Raw genomic sequence first — 24,417 nt, forward strand, 5'->3', positions numbered from 1 at the left:
CTGAAACAAAGACATTTCAGAAATCAAATGGAGAAAGAAAGCTCTGAGCTGCGATTTATTTGCAAATTTGACTCCATTAACCAAGGATTAAACAGAGACTGGGAGTGGCTCGCAGTTTATGAAGGCAGCTTCTCTGCCCTGGGTGTTAAGATCTCCCCATTAGACTCTGACAATGGCTCATATCCCCCTGTCCGATCCCACTTGTTTTTTCCTCTTTTGATACCTACTATTGATAATGGGCCATTTCCACCTTGCTGAATAGACCTTGTCAGCTCTGGCCCTTCCTTTTTCTGATACCCCATTCTTTAAATACCCCTGTGAAACCACCCGCCCCACTCATGCATCTGATGAAGTGGGTCTTTGCCCACGAAAGCTTATGCTCCAAAATATCTGTTAGTCTATAAGGTGCCACAAGACTTCTTGTTGTTCTATATTAAGAATTGTAATTAGAAGATAAAGGTAGTTCCTTGATGGTCATTTCCCTGTTTTGCAACCTAAAGAGGGAAAATAAAAAACCTTTAGAACCTATTTTTTCCCGCTTTGTGTTAACAGTAAAACTATGGTTCTCAAAGTAGAATCTTTGGGTTCATGACTAGCCCTTCCTCCTACAGCAGGGAGCCCACCCTGACTCTTCAACCCTGTGCCCCCTTCACCCCCACCACATTAGAGCTGCATATTTCCAGCAGGGGCGGCCAACTCACGGCTCTCGAGCCACATGTGGCTCTTTGCTCAATGAAATGCGGCTCCTCAGAGCTGCACGCCTGGACTGTTCGCTGCTTTGCACATGTGCCCCAGCACCTGGAGGGAGAAGCATGTGGCTGCAGTGGCAGCTCTGGTGAGCCCCAGGCATTGGGTTAGAGCAGGAAGGGGGAGAGGTTGGGAGTGCCTGGCTCTAGGGGAGGAGGAGGGCATTAAGCCAAGCTTTATAGATTTACTTCTGTAGATCTATATAGACAGATATAGAAAATAAATGTATAATACAGGGGTCTTTGCACTCTAACCACAGCTATTTTGGCTTTTAGTCTCTGGGCACCTCGATGTACATATTTGTGCTCCAGTAGAGTAATATAGTATTTAAGATACTTAGAGATAAGCGAATGCATTTTGTCATCATGGGCGTTGGCTGGTGGGCCACAGGAAGGTTTGTACTGAGCGGGGTGGGCCACGGGCCAAAAAATTTGAGAACCACGGCAGTAGAAATGCCATTCTGGTCTACTTTGTTCTTGAAACACTGGATCGCATTCTTCGCTGAACCTGTCTTCTGCAGGGGCAGAGGGCATCACAGAGCCCGTTCCTCCTCTCTGCTTGCCTGTCCCAAGCCAGACCCTGGTGTACGTGGAGTCACCTGTGGGTCTTAACATCTGTCAGTTGAGCATGTCTATAGCTTGAACCTAACGTGCTGCAACCAATCCTCCCAGACTCTCTTCAGCTCCATTCCAGGGACTGTGGGAAAGGAAACAGGAGTCCTTTACACTGCCCATTACACCTCCTAGGGATTCCCTGGTGACTGGTGTCTCCAGCAGGAGAGTTACGACTGGATTCCATGCCCTTGGTGCCACAGGAGAGGCTCAAAGGAAACTGTGTATGTTTGAGAATCTGGCCCACTATCTCCATGGGCTGTTAGTACTATGACATCACAAATGTCAAGAGTGAAAGCTGAACCACAGAGAGGAGTTTTCACTGTTTTCGAACCTTTTGGTGTCTGTTAATGTCCACTTAATTACAACCACCTGAAAACACCAAGGAGAAAAGATCGGTGTAAGAGTCAACAGCTCTGCCCCTTACCTGAGGATGGTGAGGACACAGAGCCCCAGTCTGCCTAGGAGACCTTAAGCAAACAAGGAGATTCAAAATCACCAAGGTAAAGAAAATCAGGATGGGAAGGGTGGGGACAACTTGTAACTCTGCTTGATGCACCATGAATTTGGCAAGAAACCAGATTGCAAGACTGTCTGCAAAAGAGGGAAACAATCTGGGCAATAAGGAGATTTCTAGTGTGCTTGTGGCAGGGTTCATAAATACATGAATGTTTCCTGTTCCTGTGGTTATTTTTAAGGTATGAGCTCTTGCCCAAACAGGAAGGAGACAAAAATAAATGTGTAAGTCTGATACCCTTGTGTGTCCTGGGAGGACATGTCAGAGAACATGGATGTTGCAGTATTTTTACCTCTATTTGTGGTCTTTCTTCTGTCTGTCCCCCACTCCCATTCTGATGTAACAAAAAAGGCCCTTCACAGTCTAGTCCCTTCCTACTTTCATGCCCTCCTTTCTCAGGCCCAGTTTAAGCTTCAGTGCCTTCTTTAAGGCCATGCCTGAACTGCACCTGCTGCACTTCTCTTTCAACTCCTCTTCCTTCAGGGCTCAAACTGGTAACAAAATAAGTCACAAGTGTTTTCCACAGTCAAGTTCTTTTGTTCACATAACTGTGTGCAATTTGGGCAAGGGATACTTTATCTGTACTGAGAAGTGCCATGCACAGTTTTGGCATTAGATAAGTAAATTAGCAATAATGAAAAGTTTAAGGCTGCCATTTCATGGAACACATAGGATCATAGAACATTAGAACTGGAAGGGACCTCAAGAGGTCATTCAGTCCAGTACCTTGCCTGCAGCGCAGGACTAAGCACCATCTAGACCACCCCTGTTAGGTCTTATCTAACCTCATCATCATCAACAACCATGGGCTCAGCGCCCACTGGTGTCTGATGCCTCTCACTATTTCCTTCCATCTTTCCCTGTCCAGTGCGAAAGTGGCTTAGTTCCAGTAGACTAGCTCTGCACCAATCTACTATATCATCTATCTAACCTCCTGTGAACAGTTCGCACCTGGGCCCGGGTGGCCTAGTGGCAAGGCCCCCTGGCCAGGGTCTGTTGTGTGGGTCCACAGCCCCCACCCAAGCATCTATGGGTTGAGTTTGGGGCGTGGCCCCAAGAATCTAGTTCCCCCTTTTGGCAGGAGAGGGGGTTTCCCACTCTCCTCAGTACCTGGGAGAGGATCCTGGGCTGTGCCCTCCAGCGGCTAACCGTGTGGCAGCTCTGGCCTGGGGCCTCTTGCCCCAGAGCCAGCTCCTGCCTCTTGGCTGGTCAGCACCAAACTGAGCTGGCTTCCCTCCCTTTATACCCCTCTAGGCCTGACACTGGCCACAGGTGAACTGGGGTGGGGCTGACTGGGCGAACAGGCCTTGTTTAACGCCTGCCTTGCCTGGCCTCCCTCCCACACCTGCTCTTAAATATCTCCAGTGATGGAGGTTCCACAACCTCCCTAAGCCATTTATTCCAGTGTTTAACCATCCTGACAGTTAGGGCGATTTTCCTAAAGTCCGCCCTAAACCTCCCTTGCTGTAGTTGCATACTGCATACAGATGTGGTCACCTCATCTCCAAAAAGACATATTGGCATTGGAAAGGGTTCAAAAAAAGGGCAACAAAAATGATGAGGGGTTTGGTATGGGTGCCATATGAAGAAAGATTAAAAAGACTTTTCATCTTAGAAGAGAGGAGACTAAGGAATGGGATATGATGGCAGACTATAAAATCATGACAGGTGTGGGTCTGGGTTCACATCCATGGATCTGGATTTAATGCACCCAAGGGTACTGAGGGAACTGGCAGACATCATTGCCAAGCCTTTGGCCATTATCTTTGAAGACCTGGAGATCGGGAGAGATACCAAATGATTAGAAAAAAAAGCAAATGTAGTGCCCATCTTTAAACAAGGAAAGAAGGGCAACCCAGGGAACTATAGGCTGGCCCTACCTCAGTCCTGGGAAAATAATGGAGGGGATCCTCACGGAATTCATTTTGGAGCAGTTGGAGGAGGAGACAATGATCAAAAGTAGTCAACATGGATTCACTCAGGGCAAGTTGTGCCTGACCAATCTGATTAGCTTCTACGATGAGGTAACAGTCTCTGTGGCCATGGGGAAGTCAGTGGATGGGATACACCTTGAGTTCAGCAAACCTTTTGATACGGTCTCCCACAATATTTTTGCCCATAAGTTAAGGCACTATGGATTGGATCCATGGACTATAAGATGGATAGAAAGCAGGAGCGCTGGCAGCCACCGCTTTGCTGGGGCCCTGGGACAGGGAGTACTGGCAGCTGCTGCCTCGTTGGGGCTCTGGGCAGGAGCCCTGGCAGCTGCCATATTAACAAAATTCAACATTTGCAAGGGTTCTCAACACAGCACCCTCGCGAAATTCGAGACCCTACTGTATTGCTTCACGCAGAACACAGTCAACCTGTGGAACTCCTTGCCAGAGGATCTTATGTAGACCAGGGCTTTATCGAGGTCAAAAAAGAACTAGAGAAATTCATGGAGGCTAGGTCCATCAATGCCTTTTAGCCAGGACACGTAGTCATGGTATCTGTTTATCAGGGGCTGGAAATGCATGACAGGAGAGGGGCATCTGGCATTGGCCACTGTTGGAAGACATAATACTGGGCTAGATGGACCTTTCGTCTGACCCAGTTTGGCCATTCTTGTGTTCTTATGGCCTGGGTTCCATTTCTTCCACAGTTATGGTCACCATGAGCAAGTAACTTAGGCCAAGCTTTTCCAAGGCGACTGGAGATTTGGAGAACCTTGCTTCCTGGGATTTCAACGTGAAAGAGGTCTGAGTTTCAGAAGGTCCTGGGCAGTCCTTTCAGACCTCTCTCGTTAGTTCCTCCAAAACAGAGGTACACAAAACAATCAATTGCTTTGGAAAAATCTTGGCTTTAACTTCTGTGCCTCATTTTCCACTGCACTTCTTAGGCAAGGATAACAGAAACTTACCTCATAAGAGTGGTATGAGACAACTCCCTAGGCACATATGGAAGTTCTCAGATGAGAGTCATTGTAGGAATGCTAGTCTTTAGTATTATACTGTGAGCTCACCAGTCAGGATACCAACTGGCTTAATTAGAGACTCAAGTGAACAGGAGAGGTTAAATACAGAATAAGACTTAGGTAAGATGGGATGCAGACACGTCTTGGTTAATATGCCTCACCGGGACTCTGCAATACTAATTATGCCAGAACACAGGCAAACAGTAATGGTCATGGCTGCTTCCATCATTGAGCATTCTTAATTGTTATTAATAACTGGGTTTACATGGTATGGTTGTGGGGAGCATGAATCTGCTTTGGGCATGTTATTTTTCTACAGTAAATGGCAACAATGGTTACTGCTTCTAATAAGCGACGTGCTAACCAAGAATATGGGGAAATGCTTGGCTGAATCAGGACCAAAGATGGTAACCTTTGTGTGTCAGACACATACTGTGCTGTTACTCCTTATACAAGTCCTAGCATAGGGCCCTCATCATTGACTATGGCTCCTACAAGCCACTGCAATACATGTAATAAAGCCATGAGATGTCCCTAGTTGTAGCGGCTACACACACACACACACACACTATGTGAGTTGGTAGATACTGCTACAAACACAAATAAGAGGACATCCCTGAGAGGGTGTATCTGTATCAGTATCTATCAACTTACATTGTGTTAGTGTGTGTGTGTGTGTGTGTGTGTGTGTGTGTGTTTGGACCACCTCTCCCTGAGGTAAAAGAGGTTGGCTTAGCATTAACAACCCTGTCAGTAGAAATCAGAAGTTACAAAAACATCTACAAAGAACTGGTATGCTGCTCTATATAATATTTCAGAGGGCTTTCTGTAGGCAACAGGCCTGATTCAGAACCTACTTATGCCAGTGTCTATCTTCATATATATACACATATACATATATACACACACACACTCTCTCTCTCTCTCTCACACACACACACAATGTGAGTTGGTATATACTGACACAGATACACCATTTCAGGGGTATCCTTTTATTTTTAGGCTCAAATATGGCGACCCTGTCATACATCAGCCTTAGGAAAATTTTTGGTTGGGGAGGCTAGTGAGTGAGTGAGAGAGAGAGAGAAAATGATGGGCAAACAGTGTTCCTAAGTGCTGTAGTTTGGAAAATGTAATATTCCGAAATAATACTCCCCCATAGAAGAGATCTGGCGAAAACCTGTGAATTGATGCTGAAAATAGCACCGCCTCTCACATTGCTGGATGCAATGAGCTGTTTCGGACACCTCAGCCCCAGTTTTCCAGTGTCCTGTAGCACAAGAAGCCATTTGCACCAGTGTCAACCCTTCAAAATAGCAATGTATTTCGCTTATGCCCATCTTGTACTGGGGAAAACTAGACAAAGGCTCAAGGCACTAGGAACACAGGCTCCAAGGTTTTGTAGGGCTGAGCAAAGGCAGCTGAAGTTGTTCAACAAGTCTGTTCCCAGGAGCGGCTTGGTGGTGCCGGAAGGGGACAATGCTAACCTTGTCTCTGGGTCAGGTCAGTGTGGGAAATTGCTTCTGACAGCAGCAGCCAGTCAGACTGTCCTGTGCCTCAGCTATCATAAAGCACCAAGCACTTGCCTCACTCCTGCCGAGACTGAACAGGCAGGGTCAGTGCAGCCACTAGGAATTTCAGGCTTTTGCCATACAAGGTTGTCCTTGAAATCAGCTCTGGCCTGGTGTAGCAGGGCCCCACTGGATAAGGCACTGAGCTGATCCGTTTCTTCCTCCATCTTCTGACAATTGAGCACCATTCTGGCACAAGGACTAAGCATGACATTAGTCACTTCCATCCTGGGGTTTCATAGTCACCCACCTCCTTCAATTGCCTGCTGCTTGCAGTCCTGCGTATGGCGGTAAAACAGGTGTGGCCCCAATCCTGGGAAGTGCTGAACACCTCCAGTTCCCCTAACTTCTGCTCATCCACTAATACACATTGAGCTTTGCCTGAAGGTGCTCAGTATGTTGCCAAAACCCACTGAAGTCAGTGGGAATCTGTCCACTGCCTTTGAGTCATGTCCTATATGAACAAGAGCCTGGGAGCAAAGGGGGAAAGCAATAGGGGTGGGCAAAGATCATCCTCTGCTTTTCCAGCTTTCCAAAGAAGGATAAGGGCCATGTAAGGAGAGCCCGGCCATGAGGTCTGAGAGCACTGGTATCAGTGGCTTCTTTCTTGGAGCATGGGTCATTGACAAGTCTCCTCCACTTCACTCTGCCTTGGGGAAAAAACTTCTAGCTGGCCCCGGGAGTACCCCAGGTTGTTGTCCTGCAGTCTCACTGAAGGGTTACCCAAGCTGGACAGCTCAAAGAGTAGAGCCCAAACAAATCTGGACCATCTCTGACCGAGGTAAAAGGGGTTGGCTTAGCATTAACAACCCTACCTGTAAAACAGAAACATCTACAAAGAACTGGTGTGCCGCTCTAGGGAATATTTCAGAGGGCTTTGTGTAGGCAACAGGCTTGATTCAGAACCTACTTATGCCAGTGTCAAACATAAGAAAGCGGAGACCAGGTTGTCTCCTAGGGATCTTTTGCCATAAACACAAGATAACTGCAACTCCAGGCATCTATAGACACCAGCATGGAACGAAGGTGCCATGTGACACAAACCGGGCCTATTTCCTGCTTTGCACATTGGACTTGTGAATCGTTTAGTGACTCAGCAATATGGAAGTGCCCCGCCCCCCATATGTTAAAGGCCATCCCTATGCAACACCATCTGCTTTCCACTACAGCCTAAGTGAGGTGCCAGCCATTTTTCTGACTAACACAGCCAGGATGTGCACCGATCACTCTTCCTCCCCTCCATTCTCAGGACTAATCCAGCGAGCACCAAGCCCTTGCAGCAATTTAAAGATCTCAGCACATTGGGTCAAAGATAACCCCTCCCTTTAGCCCCTTGCCTCTCTTGGCCAGCAGCAAATCACCAGGTTTTTAGCACTTGCTCCTTAGAGGGTGACCTATATTCGTCAGCCGTTAAATCGCTTGCGTTTGCTGCCATTAACAAGTCACTCCCCCGGAAGGGCTGCTCTGGGTTCTCTCTCTCTCTGCACTACAGTGTCACCTTAAATTTCATGAAACCTTGGCCTTTGGCTTCTGTGTTTAATTTACTGCCTCCCTCTGGTTGCCTGCAGGTGTCCCTGAATGCAACAGGGCCATGTGGGGGTTGGGGAGAGAGGAGGAAGAAGGAAGGATAAAGGGAGAGAGGAGCCCCAACAGCCAGACAAGGGCAAAGGCGAAAGGAGAGCACCAGGACCCAGCAGATCTTAGAAGTCTGGATCTGAGTGCTGTCTGAACATGAAATTACTGGTATTAAGTGGGGAGGGTTGAGCAAACTATTTACGTGGGGGCTCCACTATTCATCCTGCATTTAGCAGGGCCCCCCAACCCATGCAATATAATCCAAACCAGTGGAAATTTCAGTTACGTTCATATCAGAGAAAACCCTTTCGGCACGTGTAAGAAAATAAGTATGTGGAATCACAGAATCATAGAACACTAGGACCGGAAAGGGCCTCGAGAGGCCATCGAGTCCAGTCCCCTGCCCCGACGGCAGGACCGACCACTATCTACACCATCCCTGATAGATATCTATCTAATCTGTTCTTAAATATCTCCAGCGAGGGAGATTCCACAACCTCCCTTGGCAACTTATTCCAGTACTTGACCACCCTGACAGTTAGGAACTTTTTCCTAACGTCCAACCTAAACTTCCCTTGCTACAGCTTAAGTCCATTGCCTCTTGTTCTGGCCTCAGAGGCCAAGAAGAACAAGTTTTCTCCCTCCTCCTTATGACACCCTTTAAGATATCTGAAAACCGCTATCATGTCCTCCCTCAATCTTCTCTTTTCCAAGCTAAACAAGCCCAATTCTTTCAGCCTTTCTTCATAAGTCATGTTCTCCAGACCTTTTATCATTCTAGTTGCTCTTCTCTGGACCTTCTCTAATTTCTCTACATCTTTCTTGAATTGGGGTGCCCAGAACTGGACACAATATTCCAGCTGAGGCCTAACCAGCGCAGAGTAGAGCGGAAGAATGATTTCTCGTGTCTTGTTCACAACACACCTGCTAATGCATCCCAGAATCATGTCTGCTTTTTTTGCAACAGCATCACACTGTTGACTCATATTTAATTTGTGATCTACTAGAACCCCTAGATCCCTTTCTGCTGTACTCCTTCCTAGACAGTCTTTTCCCATTTTGTATGTGTGAAACAGATTATTCCTTCCTAAGTGCAGCACCTTACATTTATCTTTATTAAACTTCATCCTGTTTACTTCAGACCATTTCTCCAATTTATCTAGATCATTCTGAATTATGACCCTATCCTCCAATGTAGTTGCAACCCCTCCCAGCTTGGTATCATCTGCAAACTTAATAAGCATACTTTCTATGCCAATATCCAAATCATTAATGAAGATATTGAACAGAACTGGTCCCAAAACAGACCCCTGCAGAACCCCACTTGTTATGCTTTTCCAGCAGGATTGAGCACCATTAACAACTACTCTCTGGGTACGATTAGCCAGCCAGTTATGCACTCACCTTATTGCAGCCCCATTTAAGTTGGACTTGCCTAGTTTGTCGATAAGAATATTATGCGGGACCGTATCAAATGCTTTACTAAAGTCTAGGTATACCACATCTACTGCTTCTTCCTTATCTACGAGTCTCGTTATCGTGTCAAAAAAAGCTATCAGGTTGGTTTGACATGATTTGTTTTTTACAAAACCATGCTGGCTATTCCCTATCACTTTACTACCTTCCAAGTGCTTGCAGATGACTTCCTTAACTACCTGCTCCATTACCTTTCCTGGCACAGAAGTTAAGCTGACTGGCCTGTAATTTCCTGGGTTGTTCTTGTTCCCCTTTTTGTAGATGGGCACTATATTTGCCCTCTTCCAGTCTTCTGGAATCTCTCCTGTCTCCCGTGACTTTCCAAAAATGAGAGCTAACGGCTCAGCTACCTCTTCTATCAGCTCCTTGAGGATTCTAGGATGCATTTCATCAGGCCCTGGTGACTTGCAGGCATCTAATTTTTCCAAATGGTTTTTAACTTGTTCTTTTTTTATTTCAAAAACTAACTCTACCCCTTTTCCACCAGCATTCACTATGTCAGGCATTCCTTCAGACTTCTCTGTGAAGACCGAAACAAAGAAGTCATTAAGCATCTCTGCCATTTCCAAGTTCCCCGTTACTGTTTCTCCCTCCTCACTGAGCAATGGCCCTACCCTGTCCTTGGTCGTCCTCTTGTTTCTAATATATTTGTAAAAGGCCTTCTTGTTACCCTTTATGCCTGTAGCTAGTTGGCGCTTATTTTGTGCCTTAGCCCTTCTAATTTTACTCCTGCATTCCTGTGTTATTTGCCTATGTTCATTCTTTGTAATTTGTCCTAGTTTCCATTTTTTATAGGATTCCTTTTTCAGTTTGAGATCATGCAGGATCTCCTTGTTAAGCCAAGGCGGTCTTTGCCCATATTTACTATCTTTCCTACATAGGGGAATAGCCTGTTTTTGGGCCCTTAATAATGTCTCTTTGAAAAACTGCCAACTCTCCTCAGTTGTTTTTCCCCTCAGCTTTTCCTCCCATGGGATCTTACCTACCAGCTCTCTGAGTTTACCAAAATCTGCCTTCCTGAAATCCATCATCTCTGTTTTGCTGTTTTCCCTCCTACCAGTCCTTAGAATTGTGAATTCTATGATTTCATGATCACTTTCACCCAAGCAGCTTCCCAGATTCAAATTCTCGACCAAGTCCTCCTTATTTGTTAAAATCAAATCCAGAACAGTTTCTCCCCTGGTGGCTTTTTCAACTTTTTGGAATAAAAAATTGTCTCCAATGCAGTCTAAGAACTTATTGGATAGTCTGTGCCCCGCTGTATTAGTGTCCCAGCATATATCTGGATAGTTAAAGTCCCCCATCACCACCAAATCCTGGGCTCTGGATGATTTTGTTAGTTGTTTAAAAAAAGCATCATCCACCTCTTCCACCTGGTTAGGTGGCCTGTAGTAGACTCCTAACAGGACATCGCCCTTGTTTTTTTACCCCTCTTAAACTAACCCACAGACTCTCAACACGTCCATCTCCACCTCTGTCCAAGTGTGTACATTTTTTATATATAAGGCAACACCTCCCCCCTTTTTTCCCTGTCTATCTTTCCTAACCAGGCTGTAGCCTTCAATACCAACATTCCAATCATGTGTATTATCCCACCAAGTTTCTGTGATGCCAATGATATCATAGTTGTATTTATTTATTAGCACTTCCAGTTCTTCCTGCTTATTACCCATACTTCTTGCATTGGTATATAGGCATCTTAGATATTGATTTGAACTTTCCCCCCAGTTTTTTCCTGGCCCTCTTTTTACTCTGACATTGTTGCCCATGCTCCCTCCTACTTCCGACCCATCTCCCAGGTTTCCATGTTCTCCACTTACCTGCGGGCTTTGCTCCCCTGTCCCCGGCAAACCTAGTTTAAAGCGAAGCGGACAGGGAGCTGCAGACAGGGGAGTTTTTAGAGGAAGGAGAGCAAGTGAACCCGCCGCTGAAGAAGCTACCAGGTGACAGTGCTGATCTGTGGGTGAGTGAGCGTGTGCTTTAACTGCTGGCAATTGAACTGCCATTTTGATTCCAGGTAGAGGGAGTTTCAGTTTCAGTTGGGACTGCCTGACTGACCTTCTGCTTCCTTGATCAGCCTTCCCCTGTGTGACTCATAGGGGGAGGGCCTGAGAGAGGCCAGCAGGCTTAAAAGCCAGAGACAGGAGCGACCAGGGAAGCGAAGAGGACAGGGAGCTGCTGACAGGGGAGTTTAAGAGGGAGGAGAGCAAGTGAGCCCGCCGCTGAAGAAGCTACCAGGTGACAGTGCTGATCTGTGGGTGAGTGAGCGTGTGCTTTAACTGCTGGCAATTGAACTGCCATTTTGATTCCAGGTAGAGGGAGTTTCAGTTTCAGTTGGGACTGCCTGACTGACCTTCTGCTTCCTTGATCAGCCTTGCCCTGTGTGACTCATAGGGGGAGGGCCTGAGAGAAGCCAGCAGGCTTAAAAGCCAGAGGCAGGAGCGACCAGGGGAGCGAAGTGGACAGGGAGCTGCTGACAGGGGAGCTGAATATCGAATCATAGAGCACTAGAACTGGAAGGGACCTCGAGAGGTCATCGAGCCCAGTCCCCTGCCCTCATGGCAGGGCCAAGTGTCATCTAGACCATCCCTGATAGGTGTCTGTCTAACCTGCTCTTAAATATCCCCAGTGATGGAGATCCCACAACCTCTCCAGGCAATTTGTTCCAGTGTTTAACCACCCTGACAGTTAAGAAGATTTTCCTAATGTCTAACCTAAACCTCCCTTGCTGTAGTTTAAGCCCATTGCTTCTTGTCACAGTCTAGGCAATTTATTCCAGGTAAATGTAAAAACTTTATGAATCAGTCTATACATGTGAATACACAGACATCAAAACAGTAAGAGATTCCAACATTTTTAATGAGCTGGATGAGCCTGAGACGCAGCAGCCAATGATGCTGCTGCCCCTTTAAGAAATTTCACACCTCCACCACAAGGAGGGCCGCCCCCACTCTGCACACAACTGGCATAAGAGCACTGGGAGGTAGATGCAGTGGCCACTGTTGACAAGCCACCAGTTCCGCAGCGTTAGTCAGCAGGGGCATTGCAGGATTCCTGCTCTAATTAGAAAGGGGAAATAGCTCTTGTCGCCGGTGACTTTGTCTGACCCTTTATGGCTAAGAGTTGCCTACTGAAGTGCAACCCCAGCCACGTCTTCCTATTAGCCCCATTTTGCAGCTGGGCAAACTGAGGCACAGACTAGGTAAAGAACGTGTCACAGTGGGAAACGGCAAAGAACCCTGGAATTCTGACTCTTAGGCCTGTCACCAGCTGCCACTCGTGCTCCTCTCCCTACCCCAGGAAAGCAAGGCCCTGTTGCACGATGGCTGTGGGCTGCACACATAGGCTGGTCATGAGACCCCCTGCTATTCTGTATCTGAACACACAGCAGCCAACCAGCTGCCTCCTGGGTTGTGCCTTCGCATGACATGGAGGACCAAGGCTCTGCAGGCGTTCTAGCTAGCAGAGATGGGGGAAAGTTAAACTCTTGCGTAACCATGGAAACTGGAGAAGAATAGCTTTGGAGCAGAGGGTTGGATTCCTGCACATGTGGTGACATGGGCTGGGTGGGGAAAGCAGCAGTCAGCTGACAGCATAAATGGCCTGTATAGCTCCCATGTCAGCTGCTGATTAGAGAGCGATGGCAGGATGACATCCTGATGATTAAGCTAACAGCCAGCTACACTGCAAGCTAAATGTACCCTTCCAACATGCACTAGGGCCTTACAACAATAGTCCATACCGCAGCCTGCTAGAGTTTTAGACCTAGGCTGTAGGATTTTGTAACAGGAGCACCCCGATGTAATTTCAGTGCCTTCAGCTGGTTTACATGAGGGCTACATTTCATCCCGTAGGAGTACGTCCTGTGCTCAGTTACACCTGTGTAACCCAACTGACTTTCCAAAGTCTTGCTGTAATATAGACCAGAATCTCAAGTGTTTTGCCTCCACCTTTTTGGTGATGTCCTGGGTTCTCTTCTGAAGGAGAGAGGGAGACAGGTGCAGCAGGCTCCCACCAGGAGGAAATCAGTCGTAGCTGAACAAAGAGGCAGTGGTGTCCTGAGAACTCCAGGTGATACGTCCAGTGCTGCCCAAAACAAAATGCTAGTATCTGCCAACCTTCCCTCTAATTTGTTTCCATCTGCAGGCAAAATAAATTTTGTTATGTGCACCAAGGCATGTGTAGGAGCGCACCACCATCAGAAAGACACGCAGCTGCCTGTAGGCACTCTGCTAACCAGTGGGGGTACATTTGAATTCCTCCTAGGTGGCTGTCCAAGCATTGAGTTTACAGGGAACACTGGGGTCCACTCTTGAGCTAAGTTCTGGGCAAACATAACAGAAAGGGAGGTGGGACTAAGACACATGAAAAGGTTCAGAAGAAGGGTAAGTCAGGCAAGTAAGCAGAGAACGAGGCAGAAGAAGTGGGTCTGTCGCCCGAAAGCTCATCGCCTCATTAGTTATTTTGTTAGTCTTGTAAGTGCGACTTGTCTGCTGGTGTGGTTGGTTAGAATACAGATTGACACGGTGACCTCTGTTACTGCTGACGAGAAGGCAACAGACGAGTGCCTCTGACGCTTTCACGTTCCAGACCTGTACTTTCCACTTCTCTGGCTCTGGGTCAGTTTTGATTGTGGCTAACAAGGGCTGAGGAGAAAGAGACCATTGTAGCAACGCTCCACCTTCTGTCAGCACCTCACTAGACCCGTCCTCTTGCACCCTCACATCCTGTATTCAGCCATCGGCTGTTGTTATGAGCATGGGGGTGCGCATACATGGGAGTGCCCTCTCATGCAAAGAGGGCTTTGGACGCTTCCTTTTAACTCCAGGGCCCCGTTAGCTGTATCCCCACTTGGATGAACTCTAGAGGTCCTCTTTGGTACATTGGACTTCTCAAAGGCACACTAAAAAGGCTAGAGGCTCTCAGCAGGCACACGGATTTCAGCAAGCACAAGATGTGTTAATATTTATACTGCTATGTACTATTGTGTGGGCATTTAAATGACAACAACTGTCCAGCGAAAATTCCAGGCACTCTGCCATGTCTGCCCATCTAGCTATTTATCATTTACCAAACATTCTGGGTCAGATTATTGGGCATGAAATGTAGAGGCCTTTCACATTTTACGTTACTACTTCCTAGTCGATTATGAGCCTAACAGGCCACAAATTAGTGTTCTCCACTCCCATTATCCAGCCAGGCTGTTAGAAAGATCGATATTTGTATTAATAATAACGATTTGTATTATAGTATCTTAAACATCCCCAGTTAATGCCAGGACCTGACTGTGCTAGGCACTGTGCAAACACACAGCCCGTGCCCTAAGGAGCTTGTCTTAAAGAGTAGTGGCCAAGTTGTAAGATTTTCAGATCCAGGAAACCTCCCATTGCTCAGAGGGAAAAGGAACCATTTGATCCTTCGAAGGAAGATTTGTCCCCTCTCCACCCTTCTTATCCGATCGATCTGGTACAGCTGGTGTGCAACCAAAGATTTAATACACAGTGTGACTTCATACCTGTGTGCATGCGGGCAGTGAGAATTCTTAAGAGTGGGTGAGCATCTGGGCCCTACATTCACCCACCCCACCAGTTCTTTGGAAAATGGGTAAACGCGAAGATCAATTCTGCAAGAAGGGCCTGATTGGGGGATTGGGCCGAGAGAAATCTGATGAGGTTGAACAAGGACAAATGCAGTCATGCCCTGAGGACACAGAAGCCCAAACAGAGCTACAGGTTGGGGACTGACTGGCTAAGCAGTAGTTCTGCAGAAAAGGACGTGGGCATTACAGTGCAGGAGAAGCTGGACATGAGTCAACAATGTGTCCTTGTAGCTAAGAAGGTTAATGGCATATTAGCTTTGTTAGTAGGAGCACTGCCAGCAGACCTAAAGAAGTGATTATTCCCCTTTATTCAACACTGGTGAGGCCACATCTGGCATATTGTGTCCAGTTCTGGGCTCCTATGACAAAAAGGAGGTGGGCACATTGGAGAGGATCCAATAGAGGGCAACAAAAGTGATTGGGGGTCAGAGCTCCTGATTTATGAGGAGAAGCTGAGGGATTTGGGCTTATTTAGTCTACATAAGAGAAAAGTGTGCGGGGGGGGGCGTGGGGACGGGATTTGATAGCAACCTTCAACTATCTGAAGGGGGATTACATAGAGGATGGAGAAAGGCTGTTTTCTGTGGTGACCGATGACAGAATGAGGAGTGATGATCTCGAGTTGGAGGTTAGGAAAAACCATTTCCCCAGGAGGGTGGTGAAGCACTGGAATGTGTTACCTACAGAGGTGGTGGATTCTCCATCCCTAGAGGTTTTTAAGTCCCAGCTTGACAAAGCCCTGACTGGGCTGATTTAGTTCAGGTTGATCCTGCTTTGGGCAGGAGGCTGGACTAGATGACCTCACGAGGTTTCTTCCAGACCTAGGGTTCTATGATTCACTCCACCCTTTTCCTTTGACTTTAAGCTGGTGCAACTCCACTGAAGTCAATAATTAAGTCAGCATAAATCTGGGGGAGCAGAGGAGTAAATCAGCCCCTCAGTTTTAAAGAATTCTTAAATTCACTTTTTTTTGTTCTTTTTGGCCTTTTGCCCTTTAATTTTTAAACCCGCACTTCTCCCCATTTTAAAATTAATGTCTCTATTTTTGCTCCTCTTCCACCTCCACACTGTGGATGATGCCATTTTTCGTGGGAGAGGGGGGTTGTAAGGAAGAGTTCTGGTTGCTCGAAGAGAAATAGGCTCTGAGGGAGGAAGGAAAAAAAAAAAAACAGCCTCCAGCGCAATAAACAGATTTGGTGCTGAAGGCTATGAGGGATGAATCCATCTGTGCTGCTGAGTCATGAAACCTACCGAAGGGAAATAAAAACTACAGGATGGAGAATTAAAGAGAAGTTATTAAAATTTTTGCTATTTTGGTCTGAGGGGGACAAGAGCTCAGGAACTGAACTCAACAGGCCAACACCTTCATGCTTTGGAGGCCGCAGCTAAACCGCGTGTACCTCAGCCTCTGATGCATATTCCAGGCACCTGCTTTCCCAGGGGAGACCCATGCCCTAGGGACCACACCAGCCCCTCTTATGTTGGCCCTCACGACCTGAGCTCAATCTGGACTCCATTTTGGTTTTAGAAACACACATTTCCTGCTTCGCCTGTCTTCTAGCCACTCCTCAGACGGACTTCCACAGCTCCCATCTTGGCAGGGTCCGAGTACCTCCCTGCCATCCCTGGGAGATAGGGGGACATCAGCCCCATTTGGGGGATCAGGCACTGAGGTCCTGAGAGGTTCAGTGCCTTGTGTGGGCTGGGGCTGAGATCAGGACCTTTTCCACCTGACTCTCAGTCCAGGAGACTGCGACCAAAGATGACAGCTGCTGCACAGTGTTCCCTGTAAGCTGAGTGCTTGGGTGGCCATGCAGGAGAGAGTCAAATGCTGATTGGAGGAATGCCCACAGCAGCCACAGACAGCAGCATGTGTTTCTACAGGTGGTACACATCCACACTCACACCTCAGTGCACATAAAATTCATTCTGCACGTGGATGGAAGAAAGAAAGAGGGCCCCTTGCCAGCTGTCTCTCTCTGCAGTGGAGCGATTGTGCTCTCTGTCTTCTTGTTCTACCTGAACTCTTGTCTCTGGTGTCTAGTACACACAGACAAAAATACCATCACCAGGCCTGGAGAGGTTACACACGCTGGTCCCTTTAAGGGAAAGTGCAAGCATGGGTCAGATGAATGAGAAACGTGTTCAGAGGTTAAACCAGAGGCCCAAATCTCAAGAAATGTGATTCTCTTACTTGACCACCAGCTCTATGGTTGGCCTGTGCCTCGTTTCCCCTCTCTGCATGCTGGGGATAGGGAGACAATGCCTGATGGGGGGGCGAGGTGGAGGTGATTTAAGCGGCTCATGCCTGTGAAAGAGCCACAGAAGAGCCACATACTATTTCTGTGTGTGTGTGTGTGTGTGTGTGTGTGTGTGTGTGTGTGTGAATGTGTGTGTGAGAGAGAGAAATCATGAACAGTGTGTGTGTGTGTGTGTGTGTGTGTGTGTGTGTGTGTGTGTGTGTGTGTGTGTGAGAGAGAGAGAGAGAAATCGTGAACAGCGGCAGGCTGAGGTTGACAGACTATTAAGGCTAATAAACCTAGGTATTAGGTGCAAAGCTGATCCAAACAGGAGTGTAAGAGGGCCTCTCCAGAGCTGCATTTAGGGGCCAGTCACTGCGCAGGGACCCCAGAGAAGATAGGCCTGTATCCCAACCCTTCAGCTGTTTGCTGCCCAGAAAGAAGGGCTACCTCTTTAACAGGCTGAATCTGCCTCACTCCGCCTTGGAGCTGAGCCCACAGAACTGTATCTTGGTAACTAGCACACACACAGAGCTGCTGACACACAGGGGAGGGGAAAGCAGGAGAGGCTGTCACAGGCGGAGAGCCGGGGAGATCAGATGTCAGCAGCTCAGGGAAGACATTCCCAGGGAGGGAAAAGTGCCACCCATTCATTAGCCTGCCCTGGGACAGCCTGGACCACAGCTGCTCGTCTGCAGAGGAAGCATCTGACGGGATCCTGTAGATTCACGTCCCCCAGCTCCACGGTAAGAGAGAAACCCCAAAACAGTGGGAGGCTTTAGGCTCCAGAGATGAACTCTGACAGAAGCTAAGTGATCTGGAGGGTATTATCTAGGTGCAAGAGGGAAAATTGAGCTGTTTGACACCCTAAAAAATCAGTTATAAATATTTAAATGCATCAGCAAACAAATATTCAGCCCTGGTGCTGCGAAGACAGACAGCAGCAGGGAGAGGGGATGCAGGAAAGGTGTGGGGACTGGAGATGAATCCTAGATAACTACTGATCATCTGAGTTTAATCCATTAATAAAAGCCAGTCAATTCGGAAACCTGAACACAGCCACCTCCACCCTGGCATATGGTCCAGGGGGCCTCTAGGGAAATACACAAAGATCAGCCTCCCCCCTCTGCCATCGTATTCTTGCTCTGAGTTTGCACATGCCTGGCCATCTCCAGTGATGTCGAGGAGGCATGGCTGATCCCACCTCCGGGAAGACAGGAGCCGAATGTGATCAACTGTGTGTGCAGTTGCTAGAGGAATTGCATCTCTGGGCTGCCAGGGGGTTGCCAAAGGTATAACTTGCTGGAGGAGGTGGCTGGGAAGGATTAGAGAGAAAGGAGGAACTGGAAATGCGGGAGGGGAATTATGCTGTGCTGCCAGTGTTAATCCCAGAGGTGTGGGAGACAAGCAGCCACGAGGGAAGCGAGGTCGCAAATGATTTTTTTTTTTTTAAAAATGCCTGCTGCTTATATATTTTTCCTCCTTAAACCCACCTGACACTTATAGGGAAGTTCTTAATGAAACTGACCAGCAAAATGTCCAACCCAGGAGTATTAGTTTAACTGTAAACCTCAACCATTCTTGCTGCCCTTGAGTAAGGAAGCTGAATCTTAAAAAGTATCCATAACTATAGAGGTATTTCAATAGACTATACCTGTCCTGAACTTGTTTGTTCTTACACTGATCCTAATGTTGTGTTAGTTTCTCATATATTGCCAAACACCTTTCCTTGTTCTGAGCCCAGGTAGATGCACGGTTTGGTTTGCAGCTTGCAGATGCTATTTGAAGTCACCTGTAGAAAACTCCTTGAAACTTTTAGTGGGGTATTTTTTTCCCCATGGCAAGTGTAAGCCTCTTCCAGAGCCTAGGCTCGGATAAGAGGGGGACTGTAGATAGATGTTTGATGCTGCATTTATTATGATTAAAGATGAAGAAATGTTAAGCCAACCCTCTGCCTCTTTCTGTGAGGGCAAAAGGCTCCCTGTCCTATTGCTGTAGCTAATACCTTGTGCATCTGAAATAACACCATGAAGAATGGGGCACTTCTTCTCTCTGTGGGGCTGCTCTTGTGCCTTGGAAGTTGATGGGAGTTTTACCTGAGATGTGCTGAGCATCCCCAACTTCCACTCCCCTTGCTAGATTGGTTGTTTTGGAACTAATCATCTGCCCAGCCTGAGCAGTCGTGCCAACACAGTGAGGGATTCGGGGGAGGGGAAAGAAAGTCCTTCGGACATGCTGTGAAGTAGCTGAGGCTGTACCTAAATCCATGGAGTCTTTTGTAGCTTCCCTGCAGGGCAGAAGGTGTGGGAATTTGGGTGGTGTTAGAGTCACCATGATGAATGTCATTGAGATCCTCCTACAGTTAGTGGCTAGTGGACAGCAAACCAATACCATGGGACCAAACCTTGGTAACCTTACTCACTCTTAACTCTGGAGAAATTCCTGTTGGATCCACTAGGACTGGATGGGGATCTGCCTTCTCCCGACTCCCCTGCCCCACCACTGGCAGAACTAAGCGGCCAGTTTCTGCCAGCCTGCCACTGTTTTACACTGCCTGAACTGTAGGATATACAGTAAACTCTTCTATCTGGCATTTGAGTAACCAGCACTCTCAAATAACCAGCATAACTCACAGCAGAAGCTCTGGGCAGTGGACACTGGGTGGTAGCATGGAAAAGCGGCGTCATGGCTGGAGTTTGTGAATTACAGAGCAATTACGCCTGCTCAGTGCCCGCCCTGCATCCGTCTTTGCTCCTCTGCTCTCCTGCCCAGTGTCCAATGCCCAGAGCGGCTCCCTGACTTGCTCAGCAAGTTCCCCTCCTTTGCCATCTTCTAGTGGCTCCACGCTGTCTCCACCAGCAAGGTAGAGGTAGTGGCTGAACAGGAGCTGGTGCTGAAGTTGAGGTGGCAGGGGCTGAACTTTGTTCTGGGGGGGGCACTGACCCCCACCTGTGCTTCTCTATTAACCAGAATTCCTTAAAGTAGGTGCCCATGTTCATGGCCTGCCAGGGCTTCAAAGTCCCCTGTAGGTATTGATCTAATGCAAGTGCCATTGTATCAAACAACCAAACGGAGATTTCAAGTTGAGCATCTCTTTCACGTTCCCTTGGGTTTGCCAGCGCAGCACAGTGAGCACATGGGCACTTAAAACACAAAGTTTTACGAGGCACCTTTGAAAAGGAAATTACAGCCTACTACAAAGAGCAGGCTGGGACTCCCAGCTAAGTGGGTTGCCACAGCCAGATTTCTCTCTCTCTCTCTCTCTCTCTTTGCTACCTGGGGATGCAGTTTGCCCAGAGCCTCCCTGTGCCTCAGTTCCCCACCTGTAAAATGGGGAGATTGCGAGGATGAAGGCATTAATGATTGCAACGTGTTCAGGTACCTTGGCAATAGGGGCCATCCAAATATCCAAAACAGGGAGCAATGCACACGCAGCCTAATCCAGCTCTTTTATAAACAGATAGGACCCACATTTGGTCCAGGCCCCTGGCCATTTCCACCCAGCTGCCTACCCCTGTAATTCCAAGGGGCCAACCATGGAGCCCTTACGCATGCAAATAGAATCCCTCCAACTAATAAGTGTGAGTGAGTAAGTGCCTCTCCAGCTATGGTTGCACAATCTAGCCCAAGGGAGACAGGGTGGGGCAAATTCTGCACACATTCGTGTAAATCTGGAGCACCCACACTGAAGGGAATGGATACAGGGGTCAGCATGAGGAACAAGAGCAAACCCATTGCAACTGTACATTTACATTGCTCTTTGGTATACCACCACCTTCGTGGAACATCCTTGAGAATCTGGCATTTTGGGGCTAAATGGCTGATGCCTTTCTTCATACCATCAAGTTCTAACCTTCCCCCTGGCCCCCTGGGGTGGGAATCTGAGCTCTCTGGGTGTGCCCTCCCTTCTAACAACAGCTAGGCCATTGCTGATCCTCAGGAAGACTTCCCATCCCTCACCCCCGCCCCCAGCCAATCTAGAAATTTGCATACCAAACTGCTTTCTGAAAGTATCGGAGGGGTAGCCACCTTAGTCTGGATCTGTAACAGCAACAAAGGGTCCTGTGGCACCTTATAGACTAACAGAAAAGTTTTGAGCATGAGCTCTCGTGAGCACAGACTCACTTCATCAGATGCACCTGATGAAGTAAGTCTGTGCTCACGAGAGCTCATGCTCAAAACTTTTCTGTTAGTCTATAAGGTGCCACAGGACCCTTCGTTGCTGCTTTCTGAAAGTTGCTTTGTGAGTTCTTGATACAGAATTCACATGAGGGAATCCCTGTTATCCCTTACCAGCCCACCAGCCCCACAGCTCCTTTGCCCTTCCACCACCACCTTCTGCCACCCCATGGAATCAGAAGTGGAGCCCACTATGAAAATACAAGTGTTTGCAGCATCTGGAGATGGGGAACTGTTGGCCCTCTCCTTCATCCTACAGAGACTGACTGTGCAACTGTTCTGCTCCACATACTTAGCCACACAATCTTTCCTTTGAACCCGAGCCCCATTCTGTTCACTTACTCCAGTGACCTGGAATAGGACTACACTTCCAGTAAGCTAAAGGGAATGGAGTTATTCCACAGTTACACCACTATAACCAATTTGGAACTTGTCCCGACTATGTACATACAAGGCACCTGGTTTCAGCCTCCTCCAGTGTAGCAGGGGAGGGTCTTTTACTAACACCAGAGACAGCACCTGCCAGGCCTCAGCACAATCAATTTCTGGTTCTCACGGGGCTGTTCACTTTGCTTTTTGGGGGGGCTCATCTGAAAGTGACATGACCCAGAGCCAAGTGTGGGGCCATCCCAGCTGACCTCACACCTGCAACCTTAGAGGTAAATGGTCAGGGGTCACTTCTGTGAGGGGTTGGCACAGTTCTGACTCCAAGGCTGTGTCTACACTGGCCCAAAACTTCAAAATGCCCATGCAAATGGCTATTTCGAAGTTTACTAATGAAGTGCTGAAATACATATTCAGCACCTCATTAGCATGCGGGTGGCCGCGGCACTTGGAAATTGACGCGGCTCATCCATACGGGGCTCCTTTTCTAAAGGACCCCAGCTACTTCGAAGTCTCCTTATTCCTATCTGCTCATAGGAATAAGGGGACTTCGAGGCAGCCGGAGTCCTTCGTAAAGGAGCGCCATCTGGACGAGCCGCACGATGGCGAGCTACTTCAATTTCGAAGTGCCGCGGCCGCCCACATGCTAATGAGGCGCTGAATATGTATTTCAGCGCTTCATTAGTAAACTTTGAAATGGCCATTTGCATGGCTATTTAGACGTTTTGAGCTAGTGTAGACACAGCTCAAAAGTCCCTCAGAGTTTGGCTATTTCCCTGACTCGGTGTCAGGATGTGGCGGTGGCAGGCAGGACTGATCATCACTGATGGGCTTGTGGCAGTGAGGAGGTTGGGAAGGGGTGATAATCTGTTCTGATGGGACAGCAAATTAGTTCCTTTCATTCTGCAAGGCCAGAATCTGGACGGGTGTCCTCTGTTATCTCGTTGCATGTCCAGTTTACCAATAATGAGGTGGCTGTGGGGGCAACGCAGGACATGCACTGAAAACACATGGTCCGCCGAGCTCCCTTAGGTCAATCCAGGCCTACACCATCTTCCCTAGTCATTATTACATCAACTGTCCCAGCAGAGAACAGATTCCTCAACATTCACCTGCACCACTAGATCACATCTGTCCACTACCAGCCCGATGGTCTGTCCCAGTGGCACAGGCTGCACCTCCCTTGTCCGGCACCTGACTGGTCCCGAATGAGGGAGTTTGCCACATAAAGGGAGGTTCCCCCGCCTCCCCAGCCTGCTGCCCCTCTCTGCTGCCAGCTCCCCTTTGTCCCACTGGCCTCCTACCTCTGGCTTCCCCACCTCCAGCCCTGGTGGCCCCCTTACCTATGGCCTGGCCCCTGCACCTGACTGCCAGCTCCAGCCCCAAGGGCCAGACTTGGTACCACTCCCAGGAGTGCCAGCTTCACCCCCAGAAACACTGGCTTCAGACTTCAGCCCTGGCCAGTCTGCCAACATGGCTCCAGCCACAGGGATACAAGCCCCATCAAGTTTGCCTGCGCAGGGCCACCAGCCCCATGGCTGCTGGGCTCCTGACTGGCAGGACTCCCAGCCACTGGCTCTCAGTCTAAGAGCCTCCCAGCCTGGGGCTATCTGGCCCAGGAACATCCATGGTCCTTCTGAAACAGAGAATCCTGGTTTTGGAAGGTGCCACCTGTACAGCTCCTTTTAGGCCAGGGTCCTTCCATGGAGACAAATTCCCTCCTGGAGCAAACTGGCCCTGTGAGCAGCAAGAGAGAATTTGGCCCATAAGTGTCCATCCGTGCAAGTCAGGAATGAGATGCAGCTCAAACCAGGTGTTTCACCTGCAGTGGTGGAGGGAGCCCAAGTGCCATTCTCCTGCCTGAGAGCAGAGCTGCAGTTTCTTTGCCACATGCACAGCATTTGTGATCTCTATTTTGGGACTGTGCTAACAGAGTTTCTTCTCCTCACCTCCAGCCTTCCCCGGCCCCCACCCGCCATGAAACAATAACCAGAAATATTCACACAGGCCAAAAGGTCTGCTCATCACCCTGGCCGCTTCTGTATTGGTCTGAGCGGCCATTCACAACATCAGCGGCTGAACCTGGGGGTTATTTTAAACTTCCAAGAGGTGGCAGTGGGTTTCGTTTGGTTTGAATGTTCTAAGACACAGCCCCGTGGGGTGAAATGGAGTCTCTTCCCCGTCCCTGTGTATGTGCTTGAGCTTTGCCGTTGTGTGAACAAGTACTGGTGCAGCAGCAGCAAGTAACACACCCAATGTTCCCTCTAGGTTCTCCCCATCCATGTGCAGAATAAATTTTGTTATGTGCACCAAGGCACGTGTGGATGTGCACCCCTACTGGAAACACAGGCTGCTGGCTAGGTGGCCTTTAAATCTCTCCTGGGCGGTCGCCCAAGCGCTCAGCTTACTGGGAATGCTGAACACATCAAACATCCATGAATGTAAAGAGATAGTAGACCTGCACCTAATTTGAACGGGACAGTGACTAGCTGAGAGGGAGAGACCTGCACCCTAGTTGTTGCACCTTTGTCACCGAGAGGTGCAAGGGCCCCTGGGCAAAGG

The 24,417-nt window shown here is 48.2% G+C and overlaps 1 protein-coding gene across 2 annotated transcripts in view; it reads left to right on the plus strand.

The window, feature by feature from the left end:
• The first annotated feature begins 11,605 nt into the window (after positions 1-11,605).
• DUSP14 (dual specificity phosphatase 14) overlaps positions 11,606-24,417 on the plus strand; it is a 40,811-nt gene continuing 27,999 nt past the window's right edge. The window contains exon 1 of one of the 2 annotated variants that reach the window (XM_075014078.1): positions 11,606-11,711. The gene's annotated coding sequence lies outside the window, so the exon portion shown is untranslated. Of the gene's footprint in view, positions 11,712-17,887; positions 18,039-24,417 lie in introns of those variants that run through there. The other variant, XM_075014077.1, reaches the window with a different exon arrangement.

Source organism: Carettochelys insculpta, chromosome 19 (assembly GCF_033958435.1).
Source record: "Carettochelys insculpta isolate YL-2023 chromosome 19, ASM3395843v1, whole genome shotgun sequence".
Lineage (NCBI taxonomy): Eukaryota > Metazoa > Chordata > Testudines > Carettochelyidae > Carettochelys > Carettochelys insculpta.